At 42.0% G+C, this 14,603-nt stretch overlaps 1 long non-coding RNA gene across 2 annotated transcripts in view; it reads left to right on the forward strand.

Moving 5' to 3' along the window:
- LOC111768367 (uncharacterized) overlaps positions 1-12,170 on the forward strand; it is a 91,508-nt gene extending 79,338 nt beyond the window's left edge. Inside the window, exons 6-7 of one of the 2 annotated variants that reach the window (XR_011427663.1) lie at positions 8,824-8,927; positions 11,400-12,170. This is a non-coding gene — a long non-coding RNA (uncharacterized lncRNA). Of the gene's footprint in view, positions 1-2,179; positions 2,341-8,823; positions 8,928-11,399 lie in introns of those variants that run through there. The other variant, XR_011427669.1, reaches the window with a different exon arrangement.
- Positions 12,171-14,603: the final 2,433 nt, after the last annotated feature.

The following is a 14,603-nucleotide window of genomic DNA, read 5'->3' on the forward strand; positions in this document are numbered from 1 at the left end:
TTTCACTGTGGATCTTGATTTTTATCTTGACTTGTTCCTTAGAAGTTAAATTTCTAACTTTCCCTTATTTCTGGCCTGCTCACATTCAGGACTCTCATTTTGATTTTCTTCTTAATCTGGGCCCCAAACCCAGGCCAAGGGCCATCCTTGTTCACTCTTTTGTCCACATGCCCAGATCATCAGTGATGTTTGCTCCTGTCTCAAATCCTTCTATTAAAATCTGACTTTTTTTTTCAAATTATAGAGTGTTATAGCAGGCATTTAAAGCTCAGATGCGTTTTTATCTCAGAGATTAATTTTTTTTTTACTGTGCCGTCTTCCTTGTAAGATATCTTTACAGAGCTATAAAACCTTTTTGTGGCGTGAGTTGGAACACATTAACTGAATAGTGTAGCTTTAGTTATACTACCTAAATTCAGTGAGAAAAGTAAAAAATATTCACTTCTTTATTGATTATCAACAGCAGCAGCAGTGTAAACACATACTTATCAAGGGTCAAAGCAAGAGATTATTCACTTTTTTAGACTGATGTGAATTTGCCCTTGCAGTGGACATCTGTTGAGCTATCTGCCCTAGGCCCCAATCCCATCGAGGCCACCCTATTCACAGCTATAGTGAGATAGACTTAGGTGGGCCCCTGACCAAAGCTGGACTCATCACAGCCTCTTCCTCCAAAATCTGAGCTTGACATTAAATGTCAGGCTCTCTCTTTGTGGCTGTGTCAGTAGCATGTCAACTTTGATGCTCACTCCTGCCGTATGTCCCAGTGTCTTCCAAATAATCAGAGGAAACCTTCATCATGCACTCTTTGTTTTTAGTTGTCTCTGTAATCTGTATGCACATATTACTACATCTGTGCTGATTACAATCTCCTGGAGAGTATTAATATTGAGTTAATATTAATTTGGCTAATATTTGGGTTGCAAGTAATATTGGAAGCATTTTAAGAAAAAAATAGGAAATTTATTTTAAGACTATTGAGGTATCTAATGAAACTCAGGCACACAGAGCTTGATAACAGCAGTATCAGGACTAAAATCCTGTCTGATGATTAAGCCTGTTGCTTGGGCAATTTTTGAAATTCAATTACTAAAATTTTTTCTTATCTCCTGGATATTTTCTACACTTCTTGGCCTGTTTTTCTTTTCAGGTTCATTTCAAGTAGCTTTATGAAGGTTGTCCTAGCTGAGAACACCTCTTCATAAACCAGAGTGTTTCATTTGCCATCAACAATGAAAGCTTATTTACCAGACATTCTGTCAGTCTCAGTAACACAGAATTCCCATTAATGGTACTTCTGTTGATACAGTAGTACAACGAATATTACTTAGGTTCTTCAAGATCTCAAATTGCTTTCTGAATTCTTTACAAGACGTTAAACAAGAACTGTAATTACGTGTTTGATGTTTCTCTATTCTGTAAAATTGTGTTTGTATTTGCTACATGAAAACGCTATTTACCAGAATGCAGAACTCAAATCAAAGGGATAGCAGACGATTCGCACGCTTTATCAGAAACTAGATTAGCTCCCTGCCACCAGAGGGCGGCCTAACCTAATTATGAGGAACTGTGAATCAGGGAGACAGAATCTGGAGCGCACCCCGAATTATTGAAGGGGAAATATCACAAGCAAGAACATACACTTGGAGAATCAAAATACGGAGACCCATGCCCATTTTTCTTATTCATACTTCCTTGTTTCTAAAGAGCCCGTTTTATTCATTAGGAACGTCTTTACCGTTCTCTACCTGATGAATTTGCCTTGGTTGTTTTTAATCCCTGCTATTGCCTCGTTGCTGTCTGAGGTAATAAAAAAATGTGTTTCTTTAGGTCAAAAGATTATATAGAAAACAATGCACTACAACATTTGCAACCCACTGCCTAAAATTGAAAGGTGGCCTTGAGCCCCTCCTAACACAGAGGGACCCCTCCTGTTTTAAAGATTCAGTGAGGTGTCTATTCCATCAGCTTCCCTGTTCCCCTCCCCACTGTTACTACAGCCACAGAGTTCTCAGGGTCTATCTCAGATTCCTAGGAGTAGTAGAAACCCACTTCCTCCTCCTTTGCCCAGTAGTCATGGAAACATCTTGTTAAACACATGGAAAGTTTTGTTAGATCCTTTCCTTGGCCTTTCACTCTTCTAGTCAAATAACGTGTGTTCTTTTTTGCTTCTTTTCAGACATTACATGACATTGCTACTTTCCAACTTTTCTGTTATTTTGGTGGCCTCCCAAAATAGGTGGATCCATTGATTTGATTTTCGGCACCCTCTTGTGCCAATCCCCTGCATTAGTGTGCCTCTTGCAGTGCCAACTCCATCTGTACATCATCGGGGAAGTGGTGGGTGTTTCCTTGTTTATTTTGGTTTTAATTCAAATACACACCAGAGCCAGCCATTCAGTCTGAATTCATGCTACTTTCTATTCCTTCAGCAGAACAAGAAAGCAGTCCCCAAGCCTGTCTCCAGACAAAAAGCATATCATTGCCTGAAATCAGCCCTCTGATTCCTAAATGCAACGGGCGAGTCACTGCCCCTCCCTGCTGAAAGATCTTTTGGGGGCAGGCTGCAGACACAGCCCAGCTTGCAAGGGCCTGAGAGGGGAGGAGCCTTTGAAGTTAGGTGGCTGCTGTCCCCGGTGCACATCACTCACGGCATTCATCCCTAATAATATCTCATGAAGACAATCTTTTCTGGGAAACAAATCAGGCGGCCGCGGCAATCTGTGTGACGGGCTTCCAAGCCATGTGTCACGCTGCAAATATGTGGGCATTAAGGAGTATGTTTTCCTGGCTCCAGACCTGAAAACCTACTCTGTCCAGAGACTTAGCCAGCAGCCCGAGGACCCACGGCAAACAAACACGCTGCCCGGTCAACGCCGTGTCCTTTCTGCTCCCGCCAGAGAAGCTTCTGTTCAAATGCACACAGGATCTTGCTGGATTGAAGTGGATTGTCGCCAATTCACACACAGCAGGGGTCAAAGTGGAAGCACATTTTCTGCAGTGAATGTGTGACCGTCCTTCTCTTCCTTTTCCTTCTTTTCCTCAATCTTCTGGCATTTGATGCGAATGAAAAGCAAGATGAGCTCTGTTTTCTCCTTTCCCATTCTCGGCAAGCACTGTGGGAAACAATCGTCTCTCTAGTGCGTAGCCTATTAAATATTAACTACCAAGGAAGAACAGAAAGTCTGTTTTGCAGCCCTTCTACCCTGCCTAACACAAAGAAGTATGAGATCTATCATAGAACCTTTTTTCAGATCTTTTGCTGTGCCAGCCACCTATGCTAAGCACTCGTCATACATTGTATCATTTAATTTTCACCACAAACTTGTATTGTATTACAATTATTTCTATTTTACAGATAGGGAAACTGAGGCTGGTAGAGTGTCAGAAATTTGCTCCAGATATCTCAGTCAGTAAGGTGAGCTTTGAGTCAGCACTGGCAACCATACTCTAGTCTGGACTTAAAAGCTGTTCTAGAAGAGAGCATGTGAACAAGTAGGACATGTTGGGTTCTATACCACCTATCACTATCAATTCATCTAAGATCTCATGCTGTAAAAATCGGTGTCATGCCCTGTCGATTTCTCTAAACAAAGCAAAACCCCAGAATCTCCTAGACTTAGTGATGCTATGGACTAAAGAGAGGCTCCGGTCTCCAGACCAGGTTCTGGCTTCTTGAAGGGGTGACTGGACCTTTCTCCTGTCCCTCCCCCACCTCGTGGACTCGCACAGTAGCTGCAACAGGCTGAGGGAGGGGGGTCTCCCTAACTGCTTGGGTTTTAGCCTTTGAGGTTGACATTAAGCTCCCTGAGCTATTTGGTAGATACCCCCTTATTCAAAATTAATACATTTCGTACAACTGAAGATCAACAAAAATCAATGAATACATTTTATAGAGGGTGTATCATGCGTTCACAGCCCTGCTGGCTTCTGCAGAAGATAAAGGAGGAATACAAAACATGGCCTCTGATGTGGATTTGGCCACGAGGAGAAGGGACAGATCTGAGGCTCCATGTCACTCTAAATCGCTCCCAATTCCTGGGGCCAGCCGATACCCCTTCAGGGCCCACTGTGCTCCCTGGTCCAGCAGAAGCATGATGAGTGATCTATAGCAGCAGTTTCTCAAGCTTTTAGGTTTTAGGAGTCCTTACACTCTTAAAAATTATTGAGAACACAAAGAGTTTTTGTTTATGTGGGTTACATCTGATGATATTTATCATATTAGAAATTAAAAGAGATACATTTTTAAAAATATCTCTATATTAACTTATTTAAAAATACAATAATAAACTCATTGCATTTAACATATTTTATGAAAAAAAATTGTGTTTTCCAAGAAAATTAGTGAGAAAAATGCCATCATTATACATTTTCTCAAATCTTTTTAATGGAGGACAATAAAAGAGAATGATTCTCTTATCTGCTTCTTCATTTACAATCTATCGTGATTCTTCTTTTTGTTTTTTGTGAGGAAGATTGGCCCTGAGCTAACATCTGTTGCCAATCTTCCTCTCTTTGCTTGAGGAAGACTGTTGCTGAGCTAACATCTGTGCCAGTCTTCTTGTATTTCATATGTGGGACGCCACCACAGCACGGCTTGATGAGCGGTGTATAGGTCCATGTTTGGGATGCATACCCACGAACCCTGGGCCACCGAAGTGGAGCAAGCAGGCTTGACCACCATGCCACTGGGCCAGCCCCTGTGATATATTGTTTTGATCGAAGTATTTAAAGAAAATACAGCCTTGCACAGGTAAGCAGCAGGAAAAAGAGGACCTAGCAGACCCCCTGCAAGTGTTTTGGGGACCTCTAGTGGTCCTCAGGCCACACTTGGAGACCAGCTATCTTTATGTAGAATTCGAGCCCAGATAGCTTGTGTGGCTTAATGTCGTTCTATGACCTTGTGTCCCCTCATGTGCTGATTATCAGCCTAATCTTTGGGTCAAGACATTGAATGCTCCTATTCAAATGTAAATTTATCAATCATCCTTTAAATAAATCTGTATAAAGTGACATAAAAATGTGCAAGATTCAGAAAGCTAGGAACATAAGTGTGAATAAAACAGAATAGCAGAACAATTTACTAGAAACTTGTTCCCTGAGAGAGTGGAAAATGCCACAGGTTTTGATGGGACAGAGAAGAGTGGCTGAAAAAGTCTGAAGGAGATACTCTTAAGGACTAACTCAGGCCAAAGTGAAAGTGGCCAGCATGCACAAGTTGAGGACCATCCAGAATTCTCATCTGGAAAAACAAAAAGTACCTGTAAAAACTCATTTCTTTGAGTTGACCCACTCTTCTTTTGAATGAAAATATGCCTCCATCTCCCAACCACGTAAAGACCACTTTCAGAACCTTGGATGTTCCCATCTGCGTCATTCAGGATTCCACCAGAGAAACAGAACCAGTAAGTTCTATAGTTATATACCTAGATCTAGATATAATCCACATACACACATTTTTATACATACACACGTATATGCAAAGAAACTTATTGAAGGAAATTAATTTATGCGATTGTGGGAACTAGGCAAGTCCTAAATCTGTAGGGCACACCGTCAGGACAAGAAAGCTGGAAACTCTGGGGCAGGAGCTCATGCTGCCATCCACGTAAAACATCTTCTTCAAGGAAATCTCAGTTTCAACTGATTGGATCTAGCCTGCTCAGATTATCCAGGATAATCTCTTTTACGTAAAGTCAACTGATTGTAGATCTTAATCCCATCTATGAAACACCTTCACGACAACACCTGGATTCGTGTTTGGTTAAATAAGTGGGTACTACAGCCTAGCCAAGTTGACACATCAAACTGACCATCACACCACTTTACTGTGAGTCTGTTTGATCGACTTCTTCCATCCGAAAAATTTGTTATAAATTAAAATTTAAAAACAACCTAGGGATTAAGAAAGATAAAGAATAAAGAAAAATACAGAGCAAGAAGAAGATAGAAAAAGAAAGCTGGTCAGGTGGCAGGGGAATGGAGGAGAGACAGAATGGAAACAGAGGAATTGCCACAGAAAGACATACAAAACTATGGGGGAAAGACAAAGGAGGGGAAGAGAGAGAAATAGAGAAGAGTGACTGTTCTAGTTAAACTTCTCTCATCACTAACTTTAAAGTAGGAATTACAGAAATAATCAGTATTCCCAACTCTTTATTTCCCTTACCCTGAGTTAAATGGCGTCGCTATGGGAGTTTGCCAGGTAGGGAAATGTAACTCTTGAAGCTCAAGTAACCTGAAATTTATTAACTGTAGATCCTGTCTGGAGCTGGTCCCTGGGCTAGAAGTTCCCCATCCCTACCCTCTTTGTTGAGATAGGTTTGGTTTTTCTGAATTTGACCATAGGGAAAAGGTGTGACCCCTCTCCTCTTTTGGTCAATGCCTTAGGCTCTGCATTCAGACTGTGTGGGAGGCATCCTTTAAAACAGCCCCCAGTGATCCTGTCCTCTGGCATTCACAACTTTTGTATTATCCACTCTCCTCAAGTCTGGGTTGGACCTAGCGCATCACTTTCAATGAATAGAATGTGGGAGAGTGATGAGATGTCACTTCTGAGATTAGGTTACCAAAGATTGTGACTTTCATCTTGCTAGCATTTTCTCTCTCTTTCTCTCTCTAAATCTTCTTGCTTACTTCCTCTAATGAAGCAAGCTGTCATGTTGTAAGCTTCCCTCTGGAGATGTCCACGTGGCAAGGAACTGAGGGCAGCCTTTGGCCAATAGTCACAGAGGAGCCGAGGGCCTCAGACCAACAAGCCACAAAGAACTGAATCCTACCAATAAACAGGTGTTGGAAGTAGATCCTTTGCCAATCGATCTTTGATATGACCAGCCATTACGGACCTTGAGTGCAGCCTTGTGAGAGACCCTGAGTCGGAAGACTCAGCTAAGCTGCACTCAGATTCCTGACCCATAGAAATCATAAGATAATATTGTTTTAAGTTGCTAAGATTTAGGGTAATTTGTTATATGGCAATACATTACTAATACTGATTGCCTGAATTTAAATCCCACCGCCTATTAGCTATGTGACCTTGGGCAAGTAACTTGAATTCTATGCCTCAGCTAACTCATTTGCACAATGTGGACAATAATAATAATAATACTGACTGCATAGGGCTATTGTACGAATAAATGATTTAATATATAAAAAAACTGAATAATGCATGGCACACAGTAAATGCACAGTAATTGTTAGCAAACTACTGCTGCTCCTGCTATCACTGTTATCATCATCATCATCATCATCATGGTCGTCGTCAAAAGCTTAGGGATGGATCACTTTGTATATCCTTCTAGGGAAACACGTAATGTCCCTGCGAGGCAATTAAGACTAACTGCTGTCCCTTAGGGAGTTAGCCATAAATTTTCATCATTAACTTCCCAAGCTCCTGCTAGCTCCATGCACTTCTAAATCTGGAATGGCACGTGCACATATACAAGTGGTCCCAGAGAGCCCAGTGCCTCACTGCACCCAGAAGATCCTCAAAGATTTCTAAGGAATTTTGGAAATGTCTTCTACAGACATCTTTTCATATTTGATCCCTTTCATCATGGTGTCATTTTACAATGATTTTTAGTGCTCAGTCATGGAATTACCTGCTGAAAAAATGGAGGAGACTTTTGGCCTCAGGGAGTGGTGAGCCAGTCACTAAAGCAGAACACTGAGAAGACCCTGCACCTACTCTGCCTGTGGTTTGCTCCAGAATTTTGCAGAGCCTTTTCGTCTGGGGTTGCTGACTCGGGTGGGAAGAAGGGGTTGTCTGCAAAAGGGAAAGACCAAACAAAGGGTCATTATTGGTCATCTCCCTTTCCTTACCTGCAAATGAAGGATAATGTTTTACCCTCGCTACTTTCTAAGCTGTCTTATTAGGAATGAATGAATGCGTATCTGAATGATGGTATCTTTAACACATCTGTTACAGCAAAAGAAAGCTTCAGGTAATGAGTGCCTCTGATTTAAAAAAAAAAAAAAAAACTGCCAAAAGGTAACAGATGGAATGTTAAGTACTAGCTGAATAAGTCTTACAAGTTTTGCAGAAATGGGGCTGAACTCAGATCTCAAGGAATTCTTCCACTCCTAGAGATCCAGGAATGCCATAAATGCACCATCTTCTTGACCAAGGCAAAGAAGCTGTCACTCAAATGGAGTTCAATCTATTCCCTTTTGTCCCTTCCCAATTTGTTTTCCATAAGCTTGCAGCAGCTGCTAGGGTAGATGTGGCCTTACAAGAAGTCCCCAGAGCTGTGCTGATACTGAGGAGACTAAACAACCTATAAAGACAAGTGCTTTGGATCTATCTGCAGGATGTAATTTGGCAATCCCAAATTTAAAGTAATTAAGAGAGTTCTTTCCATACCTTCTCTTGAACGAGAGGCATCAAAGCATAGTGAGTTGGTCTGGCTTTGAAATCAGATACACTAGGGTACAAATCCAAGTTTAGCTGTGAAACTTTAGGGAGTTCCTTAACCTCTACTCTCAAACTCATCTATAACATGGCGATAGAAATGCCCATCTCACAGGGTTGTTGATAGCTACTATTACAATTTATTATTATTATTAAACGAGAGATAATGTTTAAGAGGGAAAGTCAGTGAAGGGGTGAAGAGAGAGAGGGATCTGCCTCTGGGAGTGGTGGTTTGGGGACAACACATCACACTGGCATAAAGACTTTGCATATTCCAGGATAACTGAGGGATTGTGTTAAGCAGCAGTCCCGGTCCCCAGGCCTTCAACATTGACAGCCAGCATCCAGATCAGCAGAACTCTGGAAATTCTATCTGCCTCTGTTCTTCTAATTGAAAACTAATTGTCCTATAGGGCTGAGCTTAATCCTATCTACTCAGTGGAGCCCATTCTGACGGCCACAGCCAACGGCGATCTGACTCCCCCAAACAACTTGTGCTCCTCTCACTGGACATTTAGTAAGTTCTAACTTCCATTGCTGCTTACCTTACTGTACTGTATTTATAATTTGTCTCTGAAACAGTTGCAGTTCCTTGAGGGCAGGAAGTAGACTTTTACCGTCTTTGAATCACTCCCAGGAATAGGGTCCATGAATTCAACCATCTGTGGGTCTCTAAGATTCTGTAGAGATGACTCAGGTATGTCACCTGGGATGAGAGACCTGGGCTCCCAGTGCCAAATCTTGGGCTTGTCACCCCCACTCTCTCCCACCAACTTCAGCCAGAAGAGCCCGGCTTTCATCTGCTTTGCCTTTGGACTTCAGTGGTGATGATGACGATAGCATATTTATTGAGGATACTGGTAGACAATGTTCTCATGCCCTACCATTGTGTGGTACTTGCCAGCCCAGTTGCCAACTGCCTGAGGGCTTTCTCTGGCAGCCAGAGCAAGTAGAAGAGCCAGAGAATTCACACCCCTAGGAGCAGCCTGCAAACACTGACTGACTGGAATAGTATATAAATATCCCAGCTTCCTTGACCCTTGATGCTGAGGTGGGTGGTCCTCATTGACTCCTGGAGTTCCCCAGTGAGATCAGGTTCTACTTTCTCACAGTGGTAACAGACTTGGTAACTTACCCCTTCCTGGCTTCTCTCCCTTCCCTCTCTCACTCGCTCACTCACAGGTATTTCCTGGGATCATTTCTCAAATCCTCATCTCAGGGTCTACTTCTGGGAAACCAGACATTAACTACTCAGCATCTGTTCATTACCAATCTCTGATCTAAAAGCTTTACAGACGTTGACTATTTCAATTCTTTAACCACCCTATTAAAATTTTTTCAGTTTATTTTTGTTTTGCAAATAAGGAAATTGAGGCAAGACACGGTTAGGTGTCTCCCTGAATTCACAAAGCTGTGTTGATGCCAGGATTCAAAGCATAGGGGTCTGTAATGAAGAGACTTTCAAATTTGCTGATCCAGGTAGATACCCTGCCCATTGGCTAAGAATCACAGCGTCCTCCAGAAGTCCTTGGCAAAACTCATTTTCTCTAATTAAATCCTGAATATCGTCTTTTTTTTTTTCAATATTTTAAGTCTAGATGGCCTTAGTCTGTGGTTTGAAGGTGACTGTTTATCAGAGGCACTACTTTTGTTTCTTACATACACGGCTAGAGGAGGGGAAGTGCAACAGGAAGAAGTAGCATGTCCCGACATCTTGACTGAGCGGCACTCCTTATTTCTGCTGGTTCCCTTCCCAGTGTCACTGGAGGAATCAGGCCTTGGTTCCAGTAACTATTCCTCCACGGATGGCGGTACCAATAATACAGATAGAGATGTTGGGAGGAAGGAGAAGCCAGCAGGTGTGGAATGGGAGTGTGAATGGGGAGGGTCCTCAAATATGGAAAGAATTCTGTTTTAGTCATGTTGTGTTTGAAGAAATGGTGATACTTACAATTGGAAATATTAAGTATGTAGTTGGAAAAGTGTGTTGGGAACTTGGAAGGAACTTGGAACTAAGATCAGGGCATAGAAGTGGTGGTGGCTGAAGTCATAGGATAGGATAAGACTTGAGTTTACACAGGATGAAGGAGGTTCAAGGATGGAATCTTGGGGAATGCCTATTTCTGATGTCAGGATAAGGAAGAGAAGTCATCAAAGGAGGTGGAGAAGGAGAGCCAGGACAGTGTCACAATAGGGACTCCAAGGATGGGGAGTTTAATTCCAAGAAATAGCAACTAATCAACAGTGCCAAATACCTTAAGGGTGGAGTTGGAGAACGAGGACTAAAATTTAAATGTAGTGCTTAGGCTATCTCTCCCAACCTTTGGGGTCAGAGCCTAGAATGTTGAGGTAGAAACTAAGAAGAGGGAGGGTATGGAAATGTAAAAAGTGGTGAATAATTCATGCAATTTAGTAAATCAATCCCTTGCTTTTGTGAAGGGTATTCTAGAACCACCCCCTAATACAGGCTCCACCAATCCCCAAACCTCCTCAACACTCTGTTTTTAGTGTACAATAAGTGTTTAAGTGAGGAATCTTTAGGAGTGACCTCAATCTTAACTTTCCGGGTTTCTTTTGTTTGTTAGTTTGTTATTATTGGTTTTAAAGACTAGTAAATAATCCCTTAGGGAACAAGTTGTCTAGCTAGTCACTAGAGAAATCCCACACACATATTGTTGGTTTTTAAAGGATTAGAGCAGCAAATTCACTTAAGATCACGACTTTGTAGAGGACAAAATAATTGTATTTGATGATTAAGAAGACAATCCAAGATCTTGCTGTACCTCTGGGCCATTACCCTGGATTCCATTACAAAGAAGTCAGGGAAAATAAATACTAGAAAAGGAGCCAGGGGATCTGGGCTCTAGTCCCAGCTTGCATCAATTCAGTTCACCTCAGATTCCTCATCTTAGAATGAGGAGCTTGACCTTATTGGTGATTCCCAAACCAGTGCTGGTCTCTGATGATGTTTTCTTCTTCTTCTTTGCAGCAAAGGACAGACGAAAGAAGAGAGAAAGAGAGAGAGGGAGAGAGAGATTATGTAATGAGTTATTCATAAAGTCACAATTTATTTATTTTTAATTCTACAATTTGTCCCCTCTACTGTTATACTAAAATGTCCCTTCTTTAAAAAAACCATGGTCATAGGCATTAGCAGCGGGATTTTTAATGTGCTTAAATAGCAACATCAAAAGCTGGCAACCTCATAGTTTGGCTGAAAATTTCCTCTAAGTTTTTGCTGGCCTATGGACCCATGGGACTAGGATGCGCATTTCCTCTTCAATTCTAAGCTGAATATGGTGGGTAGAGTTTAAAATCTCTGACTTTTATTTTGATCTCAGAGGAAAGCAACAGGAGTCACCCAGCAACCCTGCCAGTCTCCCCACCTCTTATTCGAATCTGCGAGCTTCTGCTGTACTTGTCAACAACAGTGACATATTGAGAAGGAATTTCAAAAGCAGAGCTTGCATCCCAGGACACTGGAGCTCTGAGTGCCAACAGAAAATTGTGCATCCTTGCAGTGTAGAGAAAAAGCAGATTTGCTTTGTTAAATTCCTTGCATCATTTCAAAGGAAATTTCCCCAGCCCAGAGATACTGGAAATGAGATCTGCTCAGAACAGGCTGTAGAGACAAATTGAACCCAGGGGCTGGCTATAGAAACATTACCCCAGAACCAGAATAAAAGTTACTTACTTACATTTTTACCTACTGAAATGTGGGTCTTACCTTGGCATCTGAAATAAATGACATAAAACTCCATTCGTCTCCTTCCCACTGTGTACCCACCTATTTCGGCAGGAACTATTAAAACTGTAGCAGGTCAGAGCAAATTGTCGCTGGCAGCAGCTTCAATAAATCTGTGCCACTGAACTGCAGGAAGAATTAAAATGCAGAAATTAGAAATCAAAGGCACTGAGTTTAGTGTAAGTGCGACTTATCTGATTAAGCGTAGTTTCATAAACCCCTAGATCTCCATCTCATAAAGCCCTGGGGAAAACCTGAGGGGGTGGGCACCAGTAATTTCACCTTCCAGAGGAAGCCATGAATTTCAATACGCCATAGCAACAGAATACATTTCTCATTAAAGATGAAGACGTAATACAGCTCAGAACAAAACTCCCTAGGAATCAAACATTGCAAAGTGGTATTGGTGTTCACCATTAACTTGCAACGCATGAGATCTGCCCAGAATGTTTTGCTTATTGGGGCAGGAAATTGTTTCCTGAAATCAGAGGCATTGAGCCTTTTTTTGCGGGTAAGGGCCTCATGAAAAGTCAAATGAGAATGGAACTTTAAGAAAGGCAGGAATACAAACAGACCCAAAGGGCAGGCATTGGAAACCAACACAAAGGAGAAGGAGGGGTACAGATCTGCAAGAGACATCTCAGGATTTTATACTGGGCGCTGTTACAAGATACTCTGCAAAGCATTTTCTAATCACTAAGTTACTGAATCTTTAAAATCATCTTGGGAGGGAGGGATCTTCATCCCCATTTTCCAGAAGATGAAACAGGCTCCGAGTTTAAATTCCTTGCTCAGGGTCATAACAATCCTTCAATTGTAGAGTCTTACCCAAGACTCAAACCGTCACTCACCGAACATCAAATTTTGTGCTATACAACCGCCAGAGTACAAGTTAAACAGAGGTTGACATGGAGGCAAATGAAAATGAGCTATGATTCTGTTGGTGGCTTAGTTCATGGCTTTAACAAACTGTTCCAGTTGGAGGTGCCCTGAAGATGTCAGCTCTGTGGATGGCACTTGGTGAGAGGATGGGCCTCCCAGGCTTCTGCAGGTGTGTCCACCTTGCTTCTACCTCTTCTAAGACTCAGAGTTGAAACGCCCCTGGGACACCAGCCCCTCTCAGAGTGGTTTAGTTTCAGGAGACTTTCACCAAAGTGGCATATTAACTTTAGCCTTATTTTGTAATCTTCCAATCTTAAGGTGTCAGGAAAAAAAAAAAAAAGACATTTCCATGTGTTCAGCTGCAGGAGGTAGCCTTAACTGTGGATCCCTCCGTATGTCAAGTAGTTGCGACACCTGTGGCTTTTATGAGAGAGAGAAAACAGATATCATCAGGAAAAAGAAAAATATTTTCCTGCACCTGTCCCCTCCCTAATGAAGAAAGGAATTCAAGTCAAGGCTTTTGGGCATGGGTTCCAATTCTTTGCACCAAGGGAATATGTCAACATAGTAGCTTATTGCAAAGATCTTGGAAACTATTGGTAATCATTTCTTAACTTTAAAAAAAAGGCTTCTGGAGGCTGGTCCCATGGCCTAGTGGTTAAGTTCACTGCACTTGGCTTTGGTGGTCCAGGTTCGGTTCCTGGGCATAGACCTACACCACTCATTAGCAGCCGTATTACGGTGGTGACCCACATACAAAATAGAGGAAGATTGGCACAGGTCTTAGCTCATGGCAACTCTCCCTCAGCAAAAAGAAAAAGGCTTCTGTAAGTGTGTATGCTAACCTTCCTATTGGTACCAAATCAAAGGCAGGTGTCCTTTTAGGAATTATTTTTGTTCATGGGCTTAATTGGTGACAATATCTTCTTGCCTCATCACCAGTAAAGGAGCTTCACAATTTAAATACCTGAAGAAAAAGCACAGAAAGGTGTTTTTTGCCTCTTTGCTAATGGAAAAACAAATAAATCCTCAGTCAATATACGGAGAGTACTCATATATATGATGATGTGTCAAAAAAGATGGCAGGTAGCAAAGGTCAGCCCTCTCAGCTTTACAGTTCTTCTGTCTTTGCCTTTTCCACTTTTCCTAGGTGGAAGCTGTCACTGCAGACCAGAGCCATGAATGCAATTAACTGGAGAGATGTGTTTTCAGCAAGTGGATAACTCCTGTAGTTGGGAGGTGAGTCTGAAATGGATATTGAAGACAGAGTCAATGTTGTGTAGAATTTAATACATCTCCAATAATCTGGGTGAAGGCTGTCTTTATCAAGTGTGACCCCTTTGCTTCTGTCTCCAAGCATGGTAGGTCTTAGTTAGTGACCAGGCTTGGGCCTGCCTTCCCTGTGGCTAAACCAGCAAAGATTTATGAGCCTCTCGGCCAGAGCGAAGGGGCCAGGGTCTTTGACCAGCAAATAGAGTGAAGCTAACTGGCCCTCCTGGAAATGAATCCACAACCCTGGCCTCATTAACACCACCTGGGCAATCGGCCACCATGAATAATCAACCA

The sequence above is a fragment of the Equus caballus genome, chromosome 1, assembly GCF_041296265.1.
Source record: "Equus caballus isolate H_3958 breed thoroughbred chromosome 1, TB-T2T, whole genome shotgun sequence".
NCBI lineage: Eukaryota > Metazoa > Chordata > Mammalia > Perissodactyla > Equidae > Equus > Equus caballus.